The following is a 24,282-nucleotide window of genomic DNA, read 5'->3' as shown; positions in this document are numbered from 1 at the left end:
GAATTGCAGCCCCCGAGCCCCGCTAGTTCCCGAGATAGGTTTGCTGCAATCAGTCTCGGGAACCAGCAGGGCTCGGGGGCTGCAATTCGTCACAGAGCTAGATCTGGGGGTCCCCTCCCTCCCCTGGAAATTTCGGGAGTGTACATGGTGTGGAAGCGGAGATATTTAGGCCTTTTTTACGTGACTGCACAATTTATTGGGACGCAGGCTCCTACTGCGCATGCGGGGCTGCACAACGCGCGGGGCTGCAATAGCTGACATTACACCGGTAAGGGAATTGGCACAAAGTAGTTGAGTCACCGGCTATTTTTAGCTGGCAAGGTCACAGCGCTACCCCCTCCACTGGCACCACCACCTGGCGTAAGGGTATACCGTACTAAGAGAAGGGGGGCGACAGGGGGGAGTCGTCTTCCCCTAAAGGGCGATACCTCATAAAAGGTTGGGAACCACTGGTCTAGAAAGATGTTTGATGCAAAAAAGAAAAATACATAGTGCAACATCTCACAAGTAATTAGGTTAATTGTCTAAAGGCCAGCTTTATACGTAGGTATACAGATAGCATCCCAGAGATGCTGTGTATCGCAGAGGTAAATATAGGGAGAGGTACACCACTCTGTGGAACACTACACAGGAATATAGTGCAACAATTTAAGCATTGCTCAATATAACCTTTATAGTTGTCATTATCTACAGTACATAACATCCTTTTGAAAGATTTAGAGAATCTGGACAAATCACTGCATAGAAGGGATGGCAGCAGGTATCAGGTGTCCCTTGCACATTATTATTATTATTTATCTTACATCTTCCATATAGCTGTACATAGTACAAAACAAATAGTGTGTGTGTGTGTGTGTGTGTGTGTGTGTGTGTGTGTGTGTGTGTGTGTGTGTGTGTGTGTGTGTGTGTGTGTGTGTGTGTGTGTGTGGGGGGGGGGGGGGCATGTATACATATACAATTAGGACACCCGGCAATACAAAGACATACTTTGTTGATGTGTGGTTTGAGACATCACTAATACCGGTGCATGTTCATATGGTAAATTACATCAGAATCAGAAACACTAGGAGGAGGTCCATACCCATGCAAGCTTATAATCTGGGAAGGCACCATATTATGTTCAATGATATAAACTGATCTTGGAGCAACATATGCTGCATCCATCTGACACCTGCATAGCTCAGCAGCAATAGAATCCAGGTGCTAACATAATTTTACTGCAGTCCTGACCAGTCAACCAATGAAAAATAAGGTTGGTAAAAAAAAAGGTTCAGGTGGTAAAAACAAGGTAATGCCGGTGGTGACCCTGCCAGTATCTCATTTAATTTGAAATGTGCTGATGGGACTGAATACAAAATAAAATGTTGTCTTTATACTATTTTATTTAAATAGAGTATGTATATGATTTACAAACCATTATATTTTCATTTAGGTTTTATACACACACCTGTTTTTTCGGCGGGGGGGGGGGGGGGGGGATGGGTTTGTATAAGTGTAACTTCTTATAAAGGCATAGAGTGGGTAACAGGTCTTTGCTGTTAGATTGTTTCCACTTTTAAATTGAATACAGTTTAATTATCATCTAAATATCAAATGGAACATAATGAGAAATGAATGCAATGGGAAGTGCCAATTTTAGGGGTGTTTTAAGCAATATATTTAAAAATCCCTAACAAAGGCTTACACTTCACTCATATTGAATTATACTTTAACTAAAGTCCCTCCATACACACAAGCTTTGGACACGCTCAGAGAGGTGCTCAAAGCTCGGCTGCATTATTATTTGGCTTTAGGAAGTGGGTTGAGCCCACGAATCGTGTTGCCATTGTCAAATAACCAGCACTGAGAGCACGATGGGGGCATGTGCATGGCTGGGCAACACATGTGCAGTACACCCCAGCCTGAAGGACTTTCCTAGACAAATTGCAGAGGATCTATGTGTCGCAGGAGGACAGCGAGAAAGAGATCACCCCGGAGGGGGCTGAAGGAAGCCCCAGGCATGTATCATTTTTTTAAGTCTGCCCCATCTGAGATTCCCTTTAAAGTGGACCCGAGATAACTTTTACACATTTCATAATTGTGCCCCTTAGACATAGTTTATAGGGCATTCCTCAATCCAAATACTTTTTTTTTTGTTTTAATGCCCTAATTGCCTATAAACTAAACAAGCCATGCCCACAGCTCCTCCAGTTCCTAGACATTCTGAGTCCCATGTAGCAAGCGCTCATGGGATCTCAGTCTGGGGAGGAGGAGGCTTTACCCAAAGGAGGAGGAGGAGGCGTTACCAGCTGGGAGCTGCTAAGATTTCAGAGGCAAGGGGGCGGAGAGGGGAGGAGAGAGGAGAGGGGAGTGGATTTCACATCTTCTAACATTCATGTAGTTCCTAGCAGCTTTCTGGCATCCATGCACGGCAAGCACATTTTAGGCCGGAAAGCACATATGTCTGGCATCAGGCGATCTCCGCTGGTGCCACATACTAGGGACTTTCCTGTAATGTGATCTGTGCTATAACATTTATAAAGGAACTGATGCAGCATCACCTCCCTGCACCATCGCCCATAGTCTAATATAAAGATATCTGACTCAGGTAGTCTATATTTGTAAATGGGAGTAATTTGGGCAATAATGTGGGACAAGGGCCTCCACACCTTCGTGAGAACGCCAGTGTCGCTGGCGTAAGCAACAACTGCATGAAGTATGGTTTTGTATATAAAACTTTCTCATTACTCGTTCACAGGAGATGCGATCATAGAAGGTGTTGTAAGTCAGAATAGCTTCTGCCACCAGAGCTTGTACATGCTTGCACCTCTCTGCTGACCTTATTTAATTCGCTGATAATAAATCCCAGGCACTTGAAGCTTCTTTTGCACTCTTCATTATTAATAACAAGAGGTTGTTGTGTGTCACAGATGTGTCACCACCGTGTATTTACTTTTCCAATGTTATAGCATAATCCAGCTTGACAGAACATTATTATCAGACTGAATAGCTGTAAAAGCTGTAAAGGAAATCTGAAGCCAAATAAAAAAAAATCAGTTTAACTTACCTGGGGCTTCTTGCAGCCACCTGTAATCATCCTGTGTCCACAGCGTCATTTGGAGACCCTCTGGCCAGCACGCTGACCCACACAAAGCTGGCCAGTCACGCACCTCCTCGCCGAGTCCCCATTGACGGCAGTGTTCTGTGCATGCGCGGTATGCAAATATTGCTACTGCACATGCGCAGTGCTCAGAGCAATGGGAGCATGATCAGGGTGCGCGCGGCTTGGGAATGCGCATGCGCAGTAGCCTCTGACTTGCCAGATTTCAGGGGGTCGCCGCTGCTCGCTGGAGAATCATGGGGATGGCGTGGGCACACGATGACTCCAGTGGGCTGCAAGAAGCCCAATATAAGTTCAACTGATTTGTTTTATTTGGCTTTAGTAACCCTTTAAGGACAAGTTATACTGAACCAATTTATCCATTGATTTATTCAGGAATAGTGCAGATTAATTTGTTTGGTATGTTTATTACTATTGCTTTACTTTTATCTGTGTTTTGAGTACCTTTATACTGTATATACAATTTACATCAATGCAGGCAATTACTTCTTATACGTGTTGTGTTGTTTCTAACGTTGTCCTTTGTGAATAGTGGCGGTGGGATGAGAAGCAGGGTTCAAAGTGCAGCATCTGAGGAAGAATTGCTTTTGGATGGGGATCTGCTCAAGCAATCTTATTAGCTGAATTTAATTTTCCAGTCCAATTTAATTTATAACTCCATGACAATTGTTTTTCTTTGGTTCTGCCATTATAGGATTTTCATAAATGACATGATTTCCTACATGCTGTTCTTGTAAGTATTGACAGTTATTCAGTTTGATAACAGTTATCAAGCAATGTTTCTTTTTTTCTCTTTCACTTCCCTGAGGATTTTCTCCTGGCAAGGTCAGCGGGTCTAATTGTCTATGCAGCTTTGTTAGCCGCCCGTGTTTTGTCAAGCTGCCTAACATTTAGCTGCCCCCGTGGCAGAGGAAGGCTTTCAGCTCATCATTATTTTTAGGAGTGTTGTTACAGACCTCAGTTTGCCAACAGGAACTGATGAACTTGCTGCTGCAATGAGTTGCCAGGGTCAGTGCTCTTTGGAGGATCATGGTGTACTAGACTTTGTAAGTTGGCAAGATGTTTCTTTCTTGGCTAATGGATTTGTGTTAGCTTTGGTATTTATGATCATTTTAGATATCTGAAGCGTTTTCTTTGGAAATTAGGTGACAGCTGCTATAGGTTTGGGTGAATAATTTGCTTGTAATTTTGTGGGGGTTGACTGAATTTTTTTTTTTAATGTACAGGTGAGGTAGTGGGTTTTTTTTTGTTTTGTTTTACAGAACTACTTTATTGATTTTCCCAATACAATAGAGGAACAACAGCAATAAACCAAGGAATCCACTTATATTTTTGCTCCACCTACTGGACCCGATCCAATACACTTTTTCTCCCAAGTTTTCTTCTAGGACAGTGATCTGCAAACTTGGCTCGCCAGTTGTTAAGGAACTAAAAGTCCCACAATGCATTGCGGGAGTCTGACAGCCACAGTCATGATTCATAAAGGCAAATGCATTGTGGGGCTTGTAGTCCCTTAACAGCTGGAGAGCCAAGTTTGCAGATCACTGTCCTAGGAGATCATTTTTCATCTGCTGTTTTAAACAACTTTTCAGTACAAGTACCAAAAAAGTACGGATCAGTTCATTTCGGCACGCGGCTCTGAGAGCCGAGCGCCGAAACTGGGCGCCATCATAGCAGCAATGCGCGCCCCGCGTAGCGGTAATTAGGGGCTCTGGCGGCAGCCAGACCCTGAATTACATCTCTCTCCGAGTTCCGACAACTCGGAGGGGGAACAGTATTTAACGCCGCCTCAGAGTTTAGCGGCAGTGGGGAAAGCCGTCATTCGGCTCTCCCTGCGCCGAACTGAGTGGCGCCGACATAATATGCACCCCCAAAAAGTAGGTGAGAAAGTACTGCCAAAAGTATTCTGAGTATTTTCTTGTTTGCTGGTGGCTTAAAAAGAGACTGAAGCGAACAAAATTGCTAGTTTTACCTGCTAGTTCGCTTCAGTAGTCTCATTAGATGTAAAGCGCCGCATCCCCGCCGCAAAACAAGGGCTTAAGACCCCCCAAATCCCCGGGGGACAATCCGGCCGGAGCTTCCTGAAAGAGGCAGAGCTTTCAGCTGCAGCTTTGCCTCTACTGATGTCAATCGCCACGGATCGCCGCCTCTCCCCGCCCCTCTCACTCTTCCTTCACAGAGAGGGGCGAGGGAGAGGCGGAGATCCGCACGGCGATTGACGTCAGGAGAGGCAGAGCTGCAGCAGAAAGCTATGCCTCTCTGGGCAGCACGATGTTTGCCCTGGTATTTGGGTGGGTCTAAAGCCCTCGTTTTGCGGCAGGGATGCAGCGATTTACATCTAATGAGACTACTGAAGCGAACTAGCAGGTAAAACTAGCAATTTTTGTTCGCTTCAGAGTCTCTTTAAAGGGCATATTATTGATAAGATGTGAAATTATCACCTAGGAGAAAGTTTAGTAGAAAAAGTGAGTTTGATCGGGCCCATTGTGCTCAGCTCAATTCCGCCCTTCAGCCAACCTAATTGTGCTCATTTCAATGTTACTCTTCACCCAAAAGAAATTGTGGTCAGCTGAACTTGGCCCCTCATCCACACCACATTGTGCTCAGCTGGACCTGGCACTCCCTCCACATCACACCACGCTCTTACCTGCCGCCTATAATAATAATTCCTTTTTTTGTATAGTGCTTTTCTCCTGTCGGACTCAAAGCGCTTGCGAGGCAGCCACTAGAGCGCACTCAGTAGGCAGCAGCAGTGTTAGGGAGTCTCGCCCAAAGAACTCCTTACTGAATAGGTACTGGCTTACTGAACAGGCAGAGCCAAGATTCGAACCCAGGTCTCCTGTGTCAGAGGCGGAGCCCTTAACCATTACACTATCCATACATGTATCGGGGAACAAACTGAGCAGTTTTGTAGCTGTATCTATTTCCGAGTCTTGTGTTTCAAGGTAAGCACTACATTAGGTTACATTTTTGCGGACAGTTTATATTCATTGAATTTACATTTTTATTGTTAATTTGTTAGAGATGGATGAAGTTGGTGAAATACAGTTTTGGATCCTGCTCTGACTTTCTTGATTGATTTCCACATTTCAGTTGACTTTTGGTTTCACTTGTGCAATGCTTTAATGCTTTAAAGTCTATGGTGCCGAATTTTGAGCTTAACTGCAAAGCCCCAAGCTTGTGTTTTTAAACCAAATTTACTACTTATGTCAGGGGTAATTGTGGGAACATGTGAATTGTTTTTTTGGCAACATTAATTCCATAGTTTTGGCCAGAATATGCGTTTTTTTAAAACTCAGAGCAGGGTCAGATAGCTGTGGTCTTGGATTTATTAGCTTTCCCATATTTGAAACTTTTATTATTTAAAGTTGCAGTAGACATTTACTTGCAATGGACAGCATGTTGTACTCCCCAATCATATTAACCTTGAGAATGGTATTGTTTAAGGGGCAAAGCCCTATCCTAGTTGGCTCAGAACTAACTGGAGAATACTAGTCTGCATAAGGGACAACTGGTTAAGAATGGTTGGGAGGGGGCACCCTATGCAGTTCATTTTTTGAAAATGCTAAATTAAATGCTTAGTGTTACCTTAAATTTGAAGAAGCTTATGAGCCCAAAACACTTCAAAAATTGAAGAGTGCTCATGCTTTGTTCCATCACTGCCTAATCCACCTGATTCCCACCTACAGGAGGATCCTTGAGACCTCCAAGCCTGTCATCAAAACTGTTAAAAAGTGGATGGATGATGCGAAGCTGACACTGCAGGCATGCCTGGACTGCACGGACTGGTCGGCCCTTGAGGCACCCTCCTTGGAAGAATGGACGGAGAACGTAACCTCCTATATCAGCTTCTGTGAGGAGTCGTGCGTCCCTACTAAGACCTTTAAGGTCTTCCCCAACAATAAGCCCTGGTTCACCAGCAAGCTGCATCGGCTCCGAAAGCTCAAAGAGGAGGCACACAAGTCCAGCACTCCTGCTGAGTTCAGGGAAGCCAGAAACACCCTGAACCGAGAACTAAGGGCAGCAAAGAGAGCCTACTCCGACAAGCTGAGCCTCCGTTTCCAGTCCAACAACTCCCGGGAAGCCTGGAAAGGCCTCAGGGCAGTCACCAACTTCAAACCCGCCCACCACCAGGCGACCCCTAGCATCCAACTGGCTGAGGAACTAATCAAGTTTTATTTCAGATTCGAACACCCCCCCACACCGACGGACATTCCCCCCCTTCCCCCCCTCCCACCACCCCTAAAGGGGAACGAAGCGCCGATGGTAATCCAGGAGGGGGATGTACTGCGCCAACTCCGTAAACTCAACAACAGGAAAGCTGCAGGCCCAGATGGCGTGTCGTCGAGCTGCCTTAAAACCTGTGCAACACAGCTTGCTCCCATCCTCACCTCAATTTACAACAGGTCCCTAATGGAATGCAGGGTCCCCCCCTGTCTCAAAGAGTCTACAATTATTCCAGTCCCCAAGAAACCGGGAAATGCGGATCACAATAACTTCAGACCCGTAGCCCTCACACCCATCATCATGAAGGTCTTTGAGCGACTGGTCCTTGCATTCCTCAAGAGCTCCACCAATGCCCTCCTCGACCCCCATCAATTCGCATATAGGGCAAACAGGTCAGTTGAGGATGCCATCAATATCAGCCTGGCATACATCACGGAGCATCTCGACAACCCTGACTCCTACGCCAGGCTTTTGTTCTTGGACTTTAGCTCGGCCTTCAACACAATTCGGCCAGACATTCTGCTCGGCAACCTCATGCAACTCGGGATCGCCCCATCCCTTTGCAGGTGGGTGGGGGACTTCCTCTCAAACAGGACACAACGGGTCAAGCTCGGGGACTGCTCCTCCAGCGTGAGAACCACCAACACAGGGGCACCACAGGGGTGTGTCCTGTCCCCACTCTTGTTCTCCCTCTACACCAACAACTGCATCTCAAACGCTGACTCCGTTAAGGTCATTAAATTTGCGGACGATACAACCATCATTGGCCTCATTAGCAAGAAGGAGGAGCAGGCCTAACGCAGCGAGATAGAGAGGATCTGCAACTGGTGCAAAGACAACAACCTCGTCCTCAATGCGGCCAAGACTGTCGAACTGATTGTGGATTACAGGAAACTCCCTCATGCCCTCCCTCCAGTCTGCATTGGGGAGACCGAAGTCACCAGGGTACCGTGCGTCCGGTTTCTAGGCACCACCATAACCAGGGACCTCAGATGGGGGCAAAATACCTCCAGAACTCAGAAGAGTGCCCAGCAAAGACTATTTTTCCTGTGCCAGCTGAAGAAATTTGGCATCCCTCAGGAGCTGCTCACCAGTTTTTACTCTGCCACAATTGAGTCCATCCTGTGCTCCTCCATTATTGTCTGGTACGCAGGGGCTACAGCCAGTGACAAGTATAAACTACAGAGAGTAATAAGCGCCGCAGAAAAGATCATCGGCACGCCCCTGCCCCCCCTCGATCTCATCCACACCGCCAGATTGAGAAAAAGAGCCTGCAAGATTGCACAAGATCCCTCCCACCCAGGTAGTCGCTTCTTTGAGCGACTCCCACTAGGCCGCTGTCTCAGAACAATCCACACCAGAACCACAAGGCGCAGGAACACCTTCTTTCCCCAAGCTGTTCTCCTGCTGAACACTTGTCCATCTGGGCCCCAATAGTTTTTTTGTCCACAGACTACCCAGCTCCCGAGTCACCATAAACCAGGTCCAATGTACTCTCTCTCAGTGCCCGGCACGTAGGCTGCAACATGTATATGTTCTCACTTAATTGCATGTATGCCTCTCTTGAATTACTGAAATGCTGTGTCTCTTGCAACTATTGAATGTTCCATATGTCTTAAATGTCTTGAATGCCTCAAATGTTTTCCTGCCTTGCCATGTGTACCACAACAAATTCCGGGTATGCCTACAGCGTACTCGGCGAATAAACGGATTCTGATTCTGATTCTGATATGATATGCTTGGACCATGTGATAATAGCTACTGATTTCCAGGTTACAGTAGGGTCGAGTGATCTATTTTTTAAATGGGCACTTTACGTAAGAGAATGCCATTTTGTTTTAGACGGCATCAGTATGAATTATGACGTTTTATGCTATTTATGATATTCTGCTTGCCTCACACACATTTTCCTCTGTATTTCATTAAAGGGTACCTGCAGTGACATACTGAGATAAATATGCATGTGCAATCCCAAGCCTACAAACAGTAGAACTAGGCTGCATTCTTTTTTTTCACACAGGAAGGGCAACAAAATGTAGGACTATAAAATTTATTTATATTTAAACTATAGTCCTTATACAGGGGCAACTGTGTTAGCTACCTATGCTGGGGGCTGCTCCTACTTAACAGCCATGCTTTTGGTGTATATGCAGAGCTTCTGTTTGGGTTCAAGGTGCGTTTGTAGTTTCTGGGGGGGCTCAGCGCACCTCTGATTGGAGGCCATTCGGAGGCGGCCTGGTGTTGCGCTGATCCACCTTTTGCGCAATTTTCGATTTTATTTGATTAGCCGCACCCAGGCTATGCATATTTTGTACTTCTTGGACAGCACACCTATCTTGCTTCAATGGTTGTGCCAGGTCTCGCCTGTATGGCGATCGGATGGAAGTACTCCACATCTGGTGAACAATACCTGGATATCCTATTCTGCTTTGCTGTCCCTCAAATGAAACCTAAATGTGGCGGTATGTATGGATGTCCAATATTAGGACCCATGTGTCTATTGGTATTTAATGAGAGCATAAGGCAAAGCAGAAAGGTTTTTTTGAGGTGCATTCTTCTATGTGGCCACTGGATGGCATTGATCTTATCCATGCGTACATATGTATAGGTGATGCGTAAATTTGTACGCATGATGCCAATGCGGCTTGCGTGATACATATGCTACATTTTTTGACGTGTCCAATGCGACCATTTTTACGCATGAAGATGACGTTTTGATTCGTGATTGGTAGACATGACGTTTTCTACACTCCCCGTTAACGGCTTTTCAAATTTGCCTATCCAGGTATGTGATTGGATGCTTTGGAGTTTGCTTCCAGTTCCCCATCAGGTCCACCTCTGTAGCGATTGGCTATAGCCTAGGGGGGAGGGGTATAAATAGAGTTTAGGCAGGCAATAGTGACATGCTTTCACTTGACAAAGAGCGGTTTATCCGTTCGAAACGGCGACAGTCCGTTGTGATTGGAATTGGGCTGCAATGGAGGCGTAACCTATCCTGGAGGAAGTCCTCATGCTACTGTTTGCAGCTAAGAGCTATATCTACTATCAAGAGCTATAGTTACATTCTGGGAGTCCAGATGTCATGGCTATTTTTTGTTCACTTTCTTTGTGAATAAATACCCTGCTTTTTAAGAATTGGCAAGTGCTGGTCATTTTCACTTTTTTCCCAGGCTATGCATATACATAGGTTAGGATTTAGTTAGTGTTAGGCCCCTCCCATGGAGGATCGACTTCTTCGTAGTGGGAGGAACGAGTACTTAATAGGTTGCATGCAAGCTGTTACAGGAAACTAACATCCTCCTCCAGTGGTAGACAGGACATGTGTATGCTCGGTGTGTATTCGACAAGTGGGGCTTGCACTCTTTTGCAGGTAGGCACTTGCCTGTTTTTAAGTAGCGCTGTTCATTTCCTTGCTATGTACTAATTTATTTCGTTTTTGGTCAGCTGCTCCCACTTAACAGCCATGCTTTTGGTGTATATGCAGAGCTTCTGTTTGGGTTCAAGGTGCGTTTGTAGTTTCTGGGGGGGCTCAGCGCACCTCTGATTGGAGACCATTTGGAGGCGGCCTGGTGTTGCGCTGATCCACCTTTTGCGCAAAATTGTTTCGAAAGCTAGGATGAATAGGGCTGGGGAGAGAGGACACCCTTGTCTCGTCCCTCTTTTGATAGTAAAGGATTCGGAAAAGTAACCTGACGAAAGTATAGAGGCCGTCGGATTGGAGTATAAAATATTAAGGATTTGGATAAATGGGCCCTTAAAACCGAATTTTTCTAGTACCGCATAAAGGAAGTCCCAATTTAGCGAGTCGAAGGTCTTCTCTATGTCTACTGCCAGTAGTAATATAGGAAGACTCTTGAGATTAGCTGTATGTATGAGATTGCATACCTTTCTTATGTTATCGGAGCCCTGTCTGGATTTAACAAATCCGACCTGGTCAGAATTAATTAGACAGGGTAGGAAGGTATTCAATCTATCCGCCAGTATTTTAGTCATAATTTTATGATCGATATTATTAATGAGGGATAAAGGTCTATAATTTTTACACAGCGTATGATCTCTTCCTTCTGTAGGTAATACTGTGATCGTTGTGCTGTTAGACAACTGGGATACTGGTTTGCCTTCTCTGATTGAGGATAGATATGTCAATAGGTGTGGAGCTAATATACCTTGAAAGGTCTTGTAGTATTGGCCTGTTAGACCGTCAGGGCCCGGAGCTTTCATGGGTTTTAAATTATTGATGGTTTTAATTAATTCTGCTAGTGTGAAGGGTTCATTTATAAAGTCTAATTGTTGTTGTGTTAATTGCGGGAGATTGATCTGGCTAAGGAAGTCTCATATTGCATTAGGGGTAGAAGATTTATTGTTAGTATATAGTTTTTCATAGAATTCTCTGAACAAGCCAGCAATTTTTACAGGGTTGTGGGTGACCCCTCCTTCCGGTAATTTAAGTGCATTGAACTTATTAGCTCTATTTTGACCTGCTAGTTTTCTGGCTAATTTTGTATTGGCTTTATTCGCTAAGTGGAAGTGTTTACTACCTAGCCATCTGAAGGATCTTGCTACTGCTTCAGAGCTGATAGTGTCTAATTGTTCTTTTATGGTGGTAATTTGTTTTAGTAGGGACATTGTCTTATGAGAGTGGTAACAATCCCACAAGGTCTGTAATTGTTGTTCTAGGGCCATTTTATTAGCCAGTTTATCCTTTCTCATAGAAGATGTTTGGCTGATAAAATGGCCCCTTATATAGGCCTTATGTGTATCCTACCAGGTACTAGTAGTAGTGTCTTCTGGGCTGTTAAACCTGAAATATTCCTTCAGCAGTTCTGAGATTTTTCCTATCCTTTTAGGGTTGGTTAATAAGAAGGGTGGAACTCTCCATCTTGGAGTTCTATTTGAATTATGTTGTGGGATAAAAGTGGTACACATGATTGAGTGGTCCGATACATATGAATGAATAATTGTCTAACTTTTAATCCTGGTAGTAAGGATTTTCGAAGTAAAGATCTAGTCCAGCCTCGAAGAGCTGAGATGAGGATTGGAGAAAAAGGTGAAATCTTTTTTTTTGGGATGGGTCTCCCTCCAAGTATCCATTAGATTGAACTCTTTTAAGAATCTTATAAATGATTTAGGTGGGGGAGGTCTCTCAGAGGGATTGGAAGAGGATTGGTAATCCAGCACGACCGGTGCCCGAAGGTTTTGTAAGTTGTTACCGCTGCGTATGGCTCTGCAAAACGCCCCCCCATGCTGACCTCCGGTTAGTTGCAACTACTTGCAAATTACTGTTATTGGTTTTTTTTTCATCTGTAATCAGCTTTTGACATTTTTTGACCAGCTTCTGACACTATTAACCGGATCTTGACACTGTTGAACAACCCTACTGCAACAGATGTTCTCATGTCTAGGCATAAAGGGTTGTGCTTTCTCATGGCGATCCTCTTATTTCAGTGAAAGCACTTTCAGCATTGCCTATTCAATAACCACCTTCTCCTCTCATTTTCACTCTGTTGGAGAGCAGGGCTCAGTCTATGGGCCATTTCTTTTTCCTTAGTTACTCAAACCTATGTGATCCCAATCTTTTTTGCTTTAACTTTTTTTCTACCTACTGAATTCACTTCTTGATATTGACAACACATCAATTGCTTCAGTCCCCCAAGATAATTGCTCAAGGGTAATATTTGATTTGGTACGCTCAGTTAAATTTCACATTAGCAAATTAATCATTGCCTGTTGGCACCAAAAAAATTATGTCACAGATTGCATGTTACTTGTAATATTATTATTTGTACTGTGCTAAAGAAGATATTGGAGCTATATAAATCAATGATAATAATAATAGGTGGAAAGATTACCTAACACAATAAGTCACATAAGCTGATTAATATCTAAAATTTAAATTGTGCAGGAAATGAAGTATTGCAAAATATATTAAACTCGTAGGAGCTAATCACAATGTATTCTATTTGAAGACTAGGACAAGGATTCTGACTGACTGTTGTTGACCCTGTATTTAGTTGCGTAAATTATCTTGTGGTGTGTTTCTGCAATCTGCATAGCCAAACTAAGCACGTGTTTGAACATCTGCAGGTCCCTGTAATCTATAGCCAGATGGCTTACTTATGGACAGAAATATGCAAAATATCTATTAGATACAGTAACCCAATGTACATCTGTTTATTACGGTTCCCTTTCCATTAATCATTTCACCTTCCAGCACTGACAAGTACATCAGTTTTCCTGGTTTACATTCAACACATTTGGGACTATGAAATAACACATCTCGGTTGTTAAAACACCTTTCCTGAAACACATCCAAACTTCTTCTAACGGATGTTTTCCTTTAATGACCACCACCTTGTCTGGGGATGCAGAAGAGAAGCAACGTTTTGTGTAGAATATACACAACATGGAAGTAAAAACAACTTCATAATCCTTTACACTAAGAGACCTCCTCCTTCAGCTTATTCCTGGTGTTTTGCGCTTGGTGGGTTTATTTGGACATGGATATTTCTACCGGTAGCAAGCACTATTTATACATAAAATGGCCAAATTATGTAACTCATAGACCTCATAGATCCCACCCCCCAGCATAAATACATGCACATTAAAGAGGAACTTCAGCCTAAACAAATATAATGTCATACTGTAAAGTTTACATTAGTTATGGTAATTAAAATAGATAGGTAATATATTCTCTTACCCACCCAGTTTAAAAGAACAGGCAAATGTTTGCGATTTTACGGGGCAGCCATCTTTTTGGTTGAAAGGAGGTGACGGAGCATGAGACACAGTTCCAACTGTCCTTTGTCCTAATCACCCCTCCCAGTTGCTAAGCAACAAGAACAACAACATCAGAAATCCCATCATGCTTTGCATAGCATCAGGACAAAAATACCTGGGCAGTTTTCTTTGATGGGGCTGAGCTTAGCTTCTGTACAGCTAAAAATGAGGCTTTGGTAAGAAAAACAAAGTTCTGATGCTGTAAAACTGTTAAAGAATCACCAAGGGCTTGATTCACTATGCGGTGCTAACCTACTTAGTACGTCTAAAGTCTTTAGGCGCGCTAACCAGGGTGCAAAGTAGGTTAGCACCGGTTTTCTCAATCAGATCGCGCGCTAAGTACCGCACGCAAAGTATTGCGTGCGCAAAGTCCTATGCGCGCGCTAAGTCCCATAGGCTTTGATGGGCACTTCGCGCGGAGTGCCCTGTGCTCTGTGCAGTGCGCGCGTAAAGTTTTACGCGTATAAAGTTTTGTGCGCGAAAAGCTCGTTTAGACGTGCTAAGGGGGTTTTCACAGGTGTGATAACAGTTAGCACCTCTTTGTGAATCAAGCCCCAAGCCTTTTCAGTGCTGCTGAGTAGATTTGTAGTCTGGAGGTTCACTTTAAGCCACAGTGGTGCATCAAGCTTCCTGGATAAACTGTCCTTTCTGTAGTGTCCTAGCAGTAGAATGTGCTTTGCAATGAATAAAAATTCCAGATACTCACATGGAGTCTGCCAAAGACATCCACAGATTACTCTTGGGGACCACCCTACATTTTCCTGCTGTAGACTCCAAAAATCATAAGACACAAACTCTGTGATTCTCTGGACATGCTCATAAGCCATGCTGAGAGCAACTCCCAGATAGGCCATTAGGGAAAACCTGAAAACACACAGGAAAAATCTCTGGGTCGCCCCCAAGAGGCCTAGAAAAAAATGACTGTCTCCAATTACAAAGCAGGATTAGTCTGCGCATATCAAATAGCCAAGGTGGCACATCAAGCCTCCTGGTTGTTCTTCAGAAGCCCCATCAACAGGACATATAATTTATCACCTGGGCTTCTTATTGCTCCACTTGTGAGGACAAACAGGAACTTGCTGGGAATATTTACCCCCACCCCCCCAACTGTGCCTACACAAGAGATGTTTGTTATTTCTGAGTACGAAAAGTTTACCATATGTGGCCTAATTCATTATTTCTGCATTGAACCGGTATGCAGTAAAATCTGTAGCACTATATTGTTGTCAGTGTGAGTTATTTGCGGCAAGCTCCAATTCAATGTCTGTACTGCAGGAGTTGCCCCCCATTACTGATCTCCTCCAATAATCAGTTGTGTTCTTTGTCCTTTTTAGATATGTGGGGTCAGAATCATCCATCCACCTCTCAGAAATAACCAAGTGCATACATTTCTTTTATGTTTAGTTTTTTTTACTTGATGTACCTTTGGTGGTCTATATAACACTGCGTATCCATCAAATCCATATCTGAAGACATGTTCATCTAGATTTACTTTATTTTTGTTTCACAAAAAAATAATTTCTCTCTAACTTTCCAAGGCAATAGCTTTAAAATAGTGTATATTGTGCAGAACATTTTCCTGCAAGCTTGATCCTATTAAGATAATTCTGTCTAACAACAGAAGCGGCGTTTTATTAGGATGGTCAGGTTCAGGGAAGATTTGTCAATTAGATATCCGTGTTGTAATAAATAAAGAGGGACCACTGAAAGAAATGCATCTGTCATCTTCAGCATCTTCCCCTGTGCAAATAGCTGCCTTAAACATAAACATGCTAATATAATCTAAAATGGCACAAACACAATACACATATTTCATTAGTAGAAGTCATTAGTTACCGCTGATATTTTGCTTCATATACACACACCGCTTCTGGTAAATATTCCTCAGTGTATCCGGAATTATTTTCTCACTTTCGGTATATAGTAGCCGTTTGCATACTGAAATATGTGATTTATTGTTTCCAGGAAGAGAGATGTAGTACTAAGAAATCTGCTATAGTCTCCCAGGGAATGAAAACCTGTGTTTCCCAGTTCTGTATAAGAATCTTAGGACAAAGAGCCAAGCTTTGAAGCTCAGCTTTAATTCATCAGGGGGTTATATGGGAAAGCGGAATCTTTACAGGCAGAAAAAAGGATGCCATGTAACATTCCTTCTGCTCAGCTGAATGCAGAAAAGTAGGGAAGTTATGACATGTCACAGCAAGGCAAAATGTTCACCCCTACTTGGCATGCCCTCCTAGACTATCCAAAGTGGGTTTTTTTACATTTAGGCATCCGTTTGCGCTAAATTTTGTACATTTTCATGTTTCACTTGTAAAAATACAATATAGTGTCTCTTACCTCTGTATTTTTTCTTTGTTGTAATTAAGTAAAAAATATTACCCCTCAAGGTGGAAGTAGTTAGTCTAGGAGACCATTGCAACACCCACTGACTTTGGATTGGGAGGCAGCAGGATAGGTAATTGTGATAAGAGACAATGGCCCTGACTAACCAACGCTAGTACCAGTAAAACCGAAGTGCACTACTTGCGTACAGCAATTTTACTGGTACTAATGCCAGGAGAGCACTGCCCATTAACCATCTAGTGCTCTGCGACTTAAAAGCAAAAATGTATGTGTTGCTATGACAAGACGTTTTACCTTGGCAACAGGCTTGGCATATTAGGTTAATTTGAAGTGCTCCCACGGCATTAGTACTGGTAAAATTACTGTGCACTGCCTGCACATGACAATCTTACCATAGTTTGGTGGATTAGGGCTAAAGGGAGCTAATACTATTAAGCACACCGAGGTGTCTGTATCAGTTGTGCCAACCTGCGACTTGGTGTGGGTGAGGGAGAAGGATGATGGGGAGGCCTTGTGCAGTTAATACATTGTACTCACTGTCACAGGAGCCCTGGTGGCCAGACCGCAAATTGCCTTCCAATCGGTTTCAGCACACAGACCATGCAAACTGTGGTCGCAATCGGTGCACGGAAGTCGACTGAACTTGGGCAGCAGCCCGACCAGAAGGGAGCCTGTGAGGTACGGTAATTACAACTTACACACTATTTCAGCCACCACCACTGGTATGGGCCAGTGGTCCCTACTGACTGACTGATCCTGCAAATAAAAACGGTTAAGCACACTCTATTCTGTCTAGCTAGCATCAACAGTACCGTCTCTTCAGAAGTCTGGGTTAAATTTGTGTGGCTGAGTAGCAGGGTAGCGGAACAGTGAACGACTTTGATAAAGTCTTTATTCACGTGCAATATAAATAATTAATATATACAGACAATCATTAAAATCAACAATTATTGAAACATTAATAGCCAATATGAAATAAAAAAAAGGAGAAAGAACTTAGGGTTTGTGGAAATATGTCCGTTCTGGGAAAACTTGTAGAGTTCCTTTTGTTCAGTTTCAGCAAAGTTCAAAGTCCAAACGAAATGGCTACCACTTGTTCCTCAAAGTGGTAGCAGCTTTCAGGAAGGTGGAAAAATGGAGGAATGAGGTCCGTCTGCCACCCATGTGTTTTTGAAGCTGGTTTGGGGGCGTGGCAATGCCAGCCCCCTCTGAATTACCCACCAATGACAGTTCATTCCCCCTGAGAGATTTTAGGTTTAATCTTATAAAATGCTGTAACTCACAAACGATACAAGTCATATTTAGGGGGATAACAGATTCATACTTGTCAAAAAATACAGATTAATATGACATCAGACATGGCTAGTGCAGCATACCCAGTTCTTGAGAAGGGTCATACCTCAATAACCGGACGGGCTATTGCGATAAATTTCATATCAGTACGATGGCCGGATTTTACCGAATAAGACTATATGAATTTCATAGCTGTGCGATGTACAGTTGCCATATAATCGACAAGAAACCATACATCATATGCATTCAGATGGCCCTTGGTCGGTGCCGGATAGTCTGGGTGAGAGCAGGTTTTGAATAGGCTTCTGTGAGAAAACGCGGAAAAGTCGCCGCGTGTGCTCAGAACAAGGCGGCTGATTCCGCATCCAACGCGGCGGTTTGCACACGTAGGCCTACATCTGCCAGTATGGCTAAACGCGGAGAAACCGCCGCATGCTCTGATAGCGGTGCGGCTGGTTCCGCGTCCAGCGCGGCGGGTGGTACACAACACATGTCTGGTGTGTCTGGGACTGATAGTCCACACAGGTTCAGAAGGACGCGCTGAGAGGCAGAACTTTTATGACAGCCTGAAGGGAGTCAGCTGACCAAGCCGGTCAGCTGACGATTCAACCAGTTCCCATTGGTCCAGCACTTAGGGGAGGCGCTGGAGAGCGCTGTGCTATATATACCGGGTGCTGGTCATTCACTGGTTGTCTGCCGTTGCGATCACTACGTGGAAGCACTCAGACCTTATTGTCAGAATCTGTGTTACCATTCTGTTATACTTCAGACTAGTTCCAGGGTGTTGATGATCACGGACCTCACACCCAAGATTAGGAATCTGTGTTACCATTCTGTTAAACTTCAGACTAGTTCCAGGGTGTTGATGATCACGGACCTCACACCCAAGATTAGGGACTTGTGTTACCATTCTGTTATACTTCAGACTAGTTCCAGGGTGTTGATGATCACGGAACTCACACCCAAGTCTAGGGACTTGTGTTATCATTCTGTTATATGCCAGACTAGTTCCAGGGTGTTGATGATCACGGAGCTCACACCCAAGACTAGGCATTGTTTATTATCTGTTATGACTTACTGCTTTCCTGACCACTCTTCTGTTCACTGATTCGGTGCTTTGCTATATCTGATACTCTGTTGCCAAACTCTGCGTGCCTTAGGATTACCGAATCAGCCTCCTGTCTTTTTACTTTGTATGTCCGTGTGTTGCCGACCTGGCTTGCCCGACCTTGAGAGCTATCTCCCCAGTTAAGAGATAGTTCATAGATCAGTCAGTGACATCTCCCTATTGGTGTCGCTCACGCTCTGGTCCTTTCCTCTCCCAGTCTGACTCCTCCCTGCGGGAGATCCTCAGGCTGCTGAAAGGTACTCATTCTCTAGTGCAGTATTCTTTACTGCCTTTGTACCTGTCCTCCAGATATTGTTCTCAAAGTATTACTGTTGCACCAAACACTCATATCACTCAGGTGTCCAGAGGTTAGTAATATATCTGATTATCGGTGATACTGCAGATCATCAATAATCAGGTATATATCTGTATTTTTATGCAGGAGAACAGAGGCGCCAAAAGGATAAAAGGAAGCTAAATGAGCTTAAAAACCAAATTCTTGGTAAATAGAGGAGGTAGTGGTGGACTTACCTCCTCCAAGTAGACACACAACGACTGTAGTAAACACAGTCAATATATTTTATTTATGAACTCCAAATATGCAACGCGTTTCGCAGGTTTGATCCCGCTTCATCAGGCAATAACAACGGAGCAATAGCATATGTGGTCAGTAGAAGAGCCTGGCTCTTCTACTGACCACATATGCTATTGCTCCGTTGTTATTGCCTGATGAAGCGGGATCAACCCTCCACCCAGGGTGGACTCAATATTATGCAGGAGAACAGAGGCGCCAAAAGGATAAAAGGAAGCTAAATGAGCTTAAAAACCAAATTCTTGGTAAATAGAGGAGGTAGTGGTGGACTTACCTCCTCCAAGTAGACACACAACGACTGTAGTAAACACAGTCAATATATTTTATTTATGAACTCCAAATATGCAACGCGTTTCGCAGGTTTGATCCCGCTTCATCAGGCAATAACAACGGAGCAATAGCATATGTGGTCAGTAGAAGAGCCTGGCTCTTCTACTGACCACATATGCTATTGCTCCGTTGTTATTGCCTGATGAAGCGGGATCAAACCTGCGAAACGCATTGCATATTTGGAGTTCATAAATAAAATATATTGACTGTGTTTACTACAGTCGTTGTGTGTCTACTTGGAGGAGGTAAGTCCACCACTACCTTCTCTATTTACCAAGAATTTGGTTTTTAAGCTCATTTAGCTTCCTTTTATCCTTTTGGCACCTCTGTTCTCCTGCATAATATTGAGTCCACCCTGGGTGGAGGGTTGAACCCCCTTTTTCTCATCTACAGAGAGCGACTTCTTATTCCTGAGTGGGGTCAGGAAAATCTCCCCACCTGCCTTTATAGTGGTTGCCTAATGGTAACCCTGGTTTGTGAGTATTAATATTTACTCTATCTAGTAACCATTTACCAGTACATATTACACTATTGGGGCTCTTGGTGTTCCTTGTTTTTATATCTGTATTTTTGGTGATACTGCAGATCACCAGTAATCAGACCCTCTCTGTGTTACACCGATCATTACAGCTTCCTGCTGAGAGTAGCTTCCTTGCTCTCCCAGTATGAAAAGGCTCACCAAATGGAGGTAATTAAAATAAACATTCTCCTGGACACAGGCCTGTCCCAAGCTAATTAACACATCAAAAGACATCCTGCATCTAAGTACTGCTAGCCCAGATTGACTGCAGATGCTCCTACACAGCCAATCTAGATTCTAACGCGTCACTGGCAATCGGTGCAATAAACCGATTGCGATTGCTTTCTCGTTTCTCACGGCTGTTCCGTGACACTCACTATTTGGTCTCATGAGAGGTGTACATCCTATTAGAAGTAAGTATGTATCACCAATCTGTCATCTGTGGGCACTTGCTAACTAGGGCCTTTAGGAAAACGGGATCTTTTGCACAGAACTCTGAAGTGACAATAGCTGTCACCCTTTAGTAATCACCATAGGGATGGACAAACACAATGCTGGAAGCTCCATGTAGAAAGCAAGATAAATATGCACTATACCTTCCATGGTCTCCTAGTCACAGGGTTGTAAGCCTGTTATATGTGTTTGTAAATGTGGGACGAAAGTACCAATACACTGAAATAAAATTCTCGGGTCAACAGGTTTGTACCAGTGACCAGTGTAGCTCGTATGGAGATGGAGTTGCAGGGCCAGAAGTGAATTCTGACAGTATCCCAATGTGCTCTGCGAATCTGCAGGAGTTGCTCTGTGATGCTAATGTGCCTGGCAACCTACCAACCTACCGAGTGCTATTAGCTGATCGTTATTGGCTACCCAAAGGATTCAGGGAGTGCATATAATATTCATTAGCGTGTGTAAAAAGGTTGAGGATCTTTTGGGGCACTTTCAAGCACAGAGTGGAGTGCAGTGAAGCACAACTGAAACCCTGATCCACTGGGTGTCAACTTTGACTGTATAATGGAACTACACTATTTGTCCTGTTTATCTGCAGAATTTGAGGTATAAACAATAGATAGTAAGAAATTGGATAGATTGTTGAGAGATGTCTAAAGGGGCCCATACACGTAACGATTTTCCCGCCAATATACAGCAGATTCGATCACTGTGATCGAACCTGCTGTGAAATCGTTGTGCAAACGCTGACCGAACAATCGATTTCCGTCCAAAATCGATCGTTCCCGTCGATCTGTCCGTGCGGAAGACTTCGCTCGATCGCCGGCGGGTCGGGAGTGCATCGATAGCGGCATTCGAATGCCTGATGACCGACGCTAGCGGCAAAACATTACCTGCTCTGCCGGCGCGTGTCCCCGCTGTCACCTCTGTTCCTTCTCCGCTGGGCTCTGGCAGGCTTTACTTCATCCTGTCCCGACAGGAAGTTTAAACAGTAGAGCGCTCTCTACTGTTTAAACTTCCCCCGGCAGGAAGTAAGGTGAAGCTGGAGCCGAGCACGGAGAAGAAGACAGCAGAGGCCGGGACACTCGTGCCGGCCGGATCAGATAATGTAAGTGGAGGGGGGGGGGGGGTTTGTGCGGCATCAGCGGCAGCTCCACAGATTGAGAACCGGTTTCATAGTGAAATCGATTCACAATCTGTTTGCAATAAAGGCAGCCATACGATCCCTCTCTGATCAGACTCGATCAGAGAGGGATCTATCTGTTGCTCGATCTGATGGCAAATCGACTAGTGTATGGCCACCTTAACGCTGACATTCTCTGCCCCTGTCCAATGCTGATAACAAGGGGTTCATCTCGACCTCACGCTAGGAAAGGTGGGAGTAACTGTGGACTAGAGGTTATGTTTAGTGGTAAATTCAAATATTACATTTAATGCTGGAATTGTGGGAACTTATTAACAATTTCTTAATGAACTCCTGTTGGTTCCCAGTGGGAAATTGTGATGCACTGGAAGGGGCTCCAGATCTGTATTGTGATGGGGTGTGGTGAAGGCAAAGGTAGTTGATGAACAGAGTAGAAAATAAGACCAGAAAACGGTAAGAATCAAAAAACAGAAAACAGAAGAACTTAAAGAATTAGGAAAAGAAAAAAGAAATATTGTATATAGGTGATTAATGAAGGAAAAAGACAGAAGTGTATGGAAGAAGATGACAAAAGCAAAAAAGGAAGAAACAGGTGTGAAAAAAGAAGTAATAAGTGAGAGTAACATATGCATTATTCCCTATAGATGTTATGATGCACTTTTCATGCACTTAAAACTGTGCATCAACAAGCAGTTTGATAAAAAAAAGTAACTGTGCGAAAGTCACATAAAATTATGAAGTGGATTCAATTATCTTCCATGACTTATGACAGATCATCCCACAGGGGCCTATTCACTGTAAACCTGGCTTCTTGGTAACTCTCGCCTTTGTTAAATGAGTTACTTCCGATGTGAAGATGATGACTTGATTTTGCAATGTGTTGGCAATGAGTATGTGAATGCAAGATTTGAAGAGAACATTTTTTGGACTATGTGCTGCGGTGATTGGGTGTCTAGGTGAATGTTAGTGGCTGAGAGTGTATAAATGGCTGTGTGCCACAGAGTCTTAATTGCGTCTCGGGGAAAGCTAGACTTGGCAGCAGGTATTTAGAATGTAGAACCTAATTCCCCACTTGGCATTATAATTTGCTATATGCTGATTCTGTAAAGCATCGTTTACATGGCTGAAACAGTGCAGAAAAAGAGCTGAAGTGTCTTGAGAAAAATAGAGCCCGCTGTTTGTCATACATCATGCTACAAAGAACTATACATGTGATAATTGATAATGTAGTGTAATTCAAAGTATTTGCTTTACAACCATCTACAATGTTACATCTGGTTAGAGTTTTTGCCACATAATAATGTAACATTAACCCCCTTGGGAGCTTAAAAATACATATATATCATTTTAATTGGCTAAATGCCAAAGAAAAAAAATGAAGAATTTCTTCTTTGCTCGGAAGTATAATGCAATACAATGTGCCTGGAAAAGAGCACTGCCATAAATACATTTTAATTACAATCAGGTGTACAGACATCCAGTGGATCTACTAAGCACACACACTACTTATAGCAGACATCAGGAAAGGTATGGGGCTTTCAAAGGCTAAACCTGCTCTGTACATCTTTCCTTTTCTACACCGTGTATCCTTTCCATGTTCAGATGGTCAATCAGATGCAAAATATTCCAGATTGCACGCAGATTTAATTCGAGATTTTGATTGGCTTGGAATTTGCCAAGCTGCATACTCTGCATGAAAGCTGAAATAATTTGCATCACATCAACCAGCTACATCCATGATATGTATATAAATAGAGATGTCCCGAACATAGAATTTTCCTTTTGCGAAGGCGAACCTTCGCAAATGTTCGAGAACAGGCAAATCTGGCAAACCACCATAGACTTCAATGGGCGGGTACATTTTTAAACCTATATGGAAAAACACTATAGGGGAGCACAGGGCTATAAACATACAAATCAATTTTATTAAACCAACATATCATAACTTGGACAACAACAGCAATAAACCTCCCCCCTGCACACACACACACCCACACTTAAAAACAAGAAATTGGTAATGAAGGCCTCTGAAAAAACAGTCCTTGGTAGGAGGTAGGTATCCTGAACTGACTTCTGAATTCTTTGGGTCCAATTTAAAAAAACTAGCTTTTAGTGACGTCCAGATGGGTTATAGGAAAGAGCCGGATTGAAACTCAAGCCCTGTGTGCCACCATTGTATGCACGCCTCTGGGGATATCCCCTTATGCAACCACTACTGACACGAACTGTGTCAAACCTCCCAGCGCATATGGATGATATGAACTTCCTATGCAAACATTATCTTATGCAGTTGCCAGTATATAGTTACCCTCCTGAAGTCCTGGGTTTGCCTACCCGATTCATTCAGATTTCTGCTCTCATAGGGACATCAGCAGTGCACAAACTATGGCAGGTC

This window comes from Hyperolius riggenbachi, chromosome 1 (genome assembly GCF_040937935.1).
Source record: "Hyperolius riggenbachi isolate aHypRig1 chromosome 1, aHypRig1.pri, whole genome shotgun sequence".
Lineage (NCBI taxonomy): Eukaryota > Metazoa > Chordata > Amphibia > Anura > Hyperoliidae > Hyperolius > Hyperolius riggenbachi.
The sequence above is the reverse complement of the archived record's forward strand: the minus strand, read 5'-3'. Positions refer to the sequence as shown.